Below are 6,462 nucleotides of genomic sequence, written 5' to 3' on the forward strand. Positions count from 1 at the left end.
TCCCCAAAGCAGGTAAATTATAAATTAGCAGCTTGCCTGGAGGGAGTTAGAGGGTAGAGAAAGAGGAGGATGGAAGGAGGAGGAGGAGGAGGAGGAGGAGGAGGAGGAGGAGGAGGAGGAGGAGGAGGAGGTGGGGAGCCATGTTTGAGTTAGGCAGACATGTAGGTCAGCCACATGACAGACAAGCAGCCACATGGTAGGAGGGAGTGTGGGAGAAAGCATGAACTCTGCATGTTAAGGAAAGTGGGCTTAGAAAAGAGATAGAAGAAAAGGAAAACTTATGCTTTCTGAGCCAGGATGCAGAAAAGCAGGGAGATACAGTGGAAATTCATGGTGGGTCTGCAGCAACTGGACCAGAGGGTGGGGATTCTGGAACAAAAAGGGACAATATCTCAGTAGTAGGATAATTATTCCTCCTGTCTTCTTAGTGTGGCACAAGGTGAGCTTGCCTTCCTAAGAGGTGGTCCCTTGGCCAAGTGATTGATCTGACCAATCAGATTAGCATTTTTATATTTTGGGTAGTTTGGAATGCTAGGTCTCCATTCAGGCTAAAGAAAAATCATTTAAAAACCAGATCATGGACCAGAGCTCTTAAATTAGAAATTTATCTAGAAGTCTGTACTGTCATTTCAAAGGCATCTGAAACTCATTTGGAATTTGTTGCCTTTTGTAACCCAAGTACAAAGGAGTCTAGATTGTGCTTCAAGCTCAACTGAAGAATTACACACACACACCCCCGTGTGTGTGTGTGTGTGTGTGTGTGTGTGTGTGTGTGTGTGTGTGTGTGGTGTGTGTGTGTTGAGGAACAAACCCATACCCTACTTTGCACATGCTAGGAAAATACATAAAATCACATAAAAAGAATCTTGTATAATAAAATAGTAGCTGGGAATGCAGCTGAACAACACAGTGCTTGCTTACCATGGGTGAGGCCCTGGGCACATTCTCCAGTACAGCAAAATGAGTTTTAACAGAGAGGCCTGGACAAGCAGAGTGGTCCTTCCACTGTCCCCTCATTCCCACTAGGAGCATTTTTATATTGTGGAATGTACAATAATGACTTTTGTTCAAAGGGATTTTCCCTCTAACTGTTCTCAAAGGCACAGTGTTCTTTATGCTCCTGGTTATTTACTATTTTTTTCTCTCTGGTACAGAGCCAAGGAGCCAGCCTGACTTAGTACAGGGAATTTTGGAGGACACTTGAAATAAACAAATTATGTCTCAAGTGACTGGGCCTGCTTGCTCCCAGGATCTATGTTCAACAAATACAAACCACACATGACAATTTGCCAACACAATTCGTGTTCCAGCTGTGCGGTAGAGAGTTTCCCTAACATATTCAAGGCCCCGAGTATGGTTTCCAGCACTGTAACAAACAAGCAAACAAAATAAAAATGTTGAACTCCTAGAAGCAGAGAGTCAAATAATGGCTACTGAGGATTTGAACCTGGGACTAGGAGGACATTGGTCTAAGGATATAAAATTCCAGCTGGATAGGAGAGTGAGTTCAAGAGATCTATTTCATGAGATGATGACTGAGTTAAAAGCTATTGTATGTTTGTGTGTTGTCCTACCTCAGTTTCTGTTCTGTTACTGAGGGAGGACAAGGCAGATGCTGAAGCAGAGACTATGGAGGAATGCTGCTCAGTGGCTTGCTCCCATGACTCACTCAGCTTTTGAACTTTTTTCTTTTATTGAAAATTAGATTTTTGTCATATAATAGGTTATGGTTTATTTCCCCTCTCCCATTCCTGCCAATCCCCTCCCCTTCCCTTCTCATCCAGATCCGTACCCTTTCTGTCTCTTGTTAGAAAACAGACAAGCAGCTAAGGAATAATGATAAAACAAAATAAGATAAAACAAAAAACCAAACAAACAGAAAGAAAAAAGCCAAAGAAAAAGTATAAGAAACAAATATAGACCCAGATACATACATGTTCACACACACAGGAATCCCATAAAAACACAAAACCAAAAGCCATAACACACACACACACACACACACACACACACACACACACACACACAGACTCTGTAAGGTTAAAAAAAAATGCCCTGACAAAACAATATGAGACAAAAACCCTCCAAAGATGCCTCCAAGTTCCTTTTGTGTAAGCCATTTACTGCTGGGCAAGTGGTACCCTTAAGCAAGACTATCTTCAAGAGTGGTTTATTTCCCCAGTGAGACGCCCTTGGAGAAAACTTTTCATTTGCAAGTGGTTATCAATTGGAGATAGCTTTTGGGTTATGGGTGGGGACTTGTGTTCACTTTTGCGCTCAGGAAAGTAAACTGGAGAAGTAGAAAGGACTTCTTTGGCTACGTTACGTTAAGCCTGTATTCTCATGTGTGGTGCCTGTTATCAATCAAACCAAAGGAAGTTAATTCCCTGGGAAGGTTCAGCCTACCAGCTGTTCCCTCTGCTTAGAGAACAGGAAACTTTCCAACAGAATAGGTTGTAGGGTGTCAAGTTATGGTTAAAAAAGAAAAAGAATACATAGGGTTTTTGTTTTTACTCTTTTGGTTAATATAGTATATGGTCATTGCAAAAAGTTAAAGGTATAGAAAAGCATAAAGAAGTACAAACCACTAAAGGTTGTCACCAATGAAATTATACATTATACATCATTTTATATTTGCTTTTATCATTGGATGCGTTATCATCTGCTTTTCTTATATGAGAATATACGCCTGCTCTAACTACAACTTAATCTACCCAAATCAACATACAGAGAGATGGATATATAGATATATAGATCTAAAAATAACATAGAGATACAACACAGAGGTAAGGAATGAGGGGTAATCTTGACCTCCCTATGATTGAGCATGGAAATGTCCCAGGCAGCGGAGCCCTCCTGGCCTTTGTGTCTTAAGTGTCTGTTCCTTCCTTTAATGCTCTCTATTCCTGCCATGGACAAAAGCGCCCGCCCTCCTCATATTGCCTTAGGAAGCTATCTCAAGCATGCTTCATTAGCGTCTAACTCTTCCTGTTGAGAGTCTATTTAAGTTGCTCTGTGGTGTTATGCTTAAGCATTTCTTTTCTCTATCTTTGCTCTCCAGTTTTCTGAAAAGGAAGGAAAGGCAAGGAAATCAACTAGCTTGGCAAAGATCCCAAACAACAAACACGAAATTTCATAAGACTATGCACCCACATGACCTTAAATAGAAATGGGATTCTTAGGACACATTCTATCTATATTGTCACATTTACACCAGCTTAGTACCATAGAATTTATTCAGCTTATGTTTGTGTGTGTGTGTGTGTGTGTGTGTGTGTGTGTGAGGGAGAGAGAGAGAGAGAGAGAGAGAGAGAGAGAGAGAGAGAGAGAGAGAGAAAGAGAGAGAGTGAGCCTGTAATCTAAACTATGCTCTAAAGACATGAAAGCAAATGAGACATAGTCCCTGTTCTAAAGGATCTCATAGACCAGTCCAGAGACAGGTAGATTGACAGCTGAGTATAGACAATAGGGTGGAGGTGGTATCTACATGGATTTGTGGGAGATCCACTCAGGACATCTGATGGCTTATTGGTGGTGATGGATTGGTGGATGGAAAACTGTAGAGAAGTGGAAGAAGTCAGTCTTTTGTGAAAACAGTGTGATTTTAGACATGTGCACACAGAAAAGGCTCTAGACTCAGTAGATGATTAGGAAGTGGGTTTTCACAGTAACAACACTTTTACCCTTCCAAAAGCTTACTGTTTCTGAACCCTGGGAGTACCAGAGGGCTGAGATAACCACAGAAGTCTTGTCACCTACCCTAAAGCAGTAGAATTTGTTGAAGTGAGTGACCTGTTTACAAATGAACATTGTGAGTAGGCTGAAGCTATCAAGAAAGTGAAACAGCCCCAGGTTTCAAACAGCCGACTCATGCAATGAGCACAGGACCCAGTCCCACTGCCTGGATGCCTCCCAAACAGATCAGGCCAATCGACTATCTCACCCATTCAGAGGGCCTGATCCAGTTGGGGGCCCCTCAGTCATTGGTTCATAGTTCATGTGTTTCCATTTGTTTGGCTATTTGTCCCTGTGCTTTATCCAACCTTGGTCTCAACCATTCTTGCTCATACAAACCCTCCTCTTTCTCGCTAATTGGACTCCCAGAGCCCCACCCGGGGCCTAGCCGTGGATCTCTGCATCTAGTTCCCTCAGTCATTGGATGGGGTTTCTAGCACGACCATTAGGGTGTTTGGCCATCCCATCACCAGAGTAGGTCAGTTCGGGCTGTCTCTCAACCATTGCCAGCAGTCTATTGTGGGGGTATCTTTGTGGATTTCTGTGGGTCTCTCTAGCACTTTGTTTCTTCCTATTCTCATGTGGTCTTCATTTACCATGGTCTCCTATTCCTTGTTCTCCCTCTCTGTTGTTGATCCAGCTGGGATCTCCCGCTCCCCCAAGCTCTCTTTCCCTAGACTCTCACCCTTCATTACCCCCACTCATGTCCAGATTGTTCATGTAGATGTCATCCATTTCTCCATCATTAGGTGATCCCCGTGTCTTTCTTGGGGTCCTGTTTTCCAGGTAGCCTCCCTGGTGATGTGAGTAGCAGTCCAGTCATTCTTGTTCCACATCTAGTATCCTCCTATGAGTGAGTACATGCCATGTTTGTCTTTCTGAGTCTGGGTTACCTCACTCAGGATGATTTTTTCTAGATCCATCCATTTGCCTGCAAACCTCATGATGTCATTGTTTTTCTCTGCTGAGTAGTATTCCATTGTGTATATGTACCACATTTTATTTATCCATTCTTCAGTTGAAGGGCATCTAGGTTGTTTCTAGGTTCTGGCTATTACAAACAATGCTGATATGAACATAGCTGAGAAAGTGCTCTTGTGGTATGATTGGGCATTCCTTGGGTATATGCCCAAGAATGGTATAGCTGGATCTTGGGGGAGATTGATTCCCAATTTTCTAAGAAAGCGCCATATTGATTTCCAAAGTGGTTGTACAAGCTTGCATTCCCACCAGCAGTGGAGGAGAGTTCCCCTAGCTCCACATCCTCTCCAGCATAAGGTGTCTTCAGTGTTTTTGATCTTAGCCATTCTGACAGGCATAAGGTTGGTATCTCAGAGTCATTTTGATTTGCATTTCCCTGATAATTAGGGATGTTGAGCAATTCCTTAAATGTCTTTCAGCCATTTGAGTTTCCTCTGTTGAGAATTCTCTGTTTAGTTCTATAGCCCATTTCTTAATTGGACTGTTGGGCATTTTGATGTCTAATTTCTTGAGTTCCTTATATATTCTGGGTAGGGGGTAGGCTGGGGGGAGGGGAGGGGGCGGGACGGGGGAGAACAAAGGAATCCATGGCTGATATGTAGAACTGAATTGTATTGTAAAATAAAATAAAATAAAATATTTTAAAAAAGAAAGTGAAACAGAAATATTATATTTATGATCTACCAATATTGAGCCTTTATTCTTGGGCCAGAACCTACACTAAGCATTTTTAATGCTGTCTCAATCCTTACAACAAATTTATGTGACAGGTATTTTCTGCAGTACTTGTCTATCTACAGAATACAAAAGTATTTTGACATGGATTTTACTAGAAAGGAAATTGAGGGTTGGAAGATTAAGTATTTTAACACGACACAGTTCTTAAGCGGGAAGATTGGACTCCATCTACAATATCACTACAGTTGATTAGAAAGTGAAATTTTTCTTTAAGCTCATTACAAAGTGCTTTCTGAGGAGAGAAGCCCTTTGATCCTTTAATCTTATGAGGGTACTTATGTATGCTAGAAATCTCTAGCAATTCCAGACTAAACAGGAGTGAGATTGAATTGAGCTACTTCTCACATCCATGCCAAGAAATGTGAACCCTATCTCAGGACAAGGTCTTCTATGTAACTCAGCCTCCCAGGACGAAATAACCTTGAATACAAAGGTTTGGCTTAGTTTGTTGGGGAGTGTGTATTTTATCTGGAAATACAAAGAACACATCAAAAGAGCTTCATGTCTGAGGGGAGAAGGTTAGGTGGGATGGGAAGTAAAACTGGCAAATTTCTAAGGCTCTATACAGTCATCAAAATGAGGAATATTTGGTTCTAAGCTGCCCACAACTTTTAGTTAATTTCTACCATTTCCCATTATTAGCTGTAGTAAAGATTAAAGAACAGGTAACATAAAACATACAGTGTGTAATGTGATTTGCTTTCTGCTGCTGCATGCAGGGGAATGTTACTCTAAAGACGATTACATCAGCTATCAGCTCTCTGCAGCCATTCACTTCCTTAGAGTTATGACTCAGAAGGGAAACATAGATTTCATATTTTTGCAATACATGTGTTTACATTGAATTTCTTTATTTTTTCTTTTTTAGGATATTAGAAAGACGACTCAGTGATTAAGAGCATTGGCTGTTCTTCCAGAGGACCTGGGTTCACTTTCCAGAACCTACACGGTGGCACACAATTGTCTGTAATTCCAGACCTAAGTGATCCAACACCTTCTCTGGCCTCT

This window comes from Peromyscus eremicus, chromosome 15 (genome assembly GCF_949786415.1).
Source record: "Peromyscus eremicus chromosome 15, PerEre_H2_v1, whole genome shotgun sequence".
NCBI classification, from domain to species: domain Eukaryota; kingdom Metazoa; phylum Chordata; class Mammalia; order Rodentia; family Cricetidae; genus Peromyscus; species Peromyscus eremicus.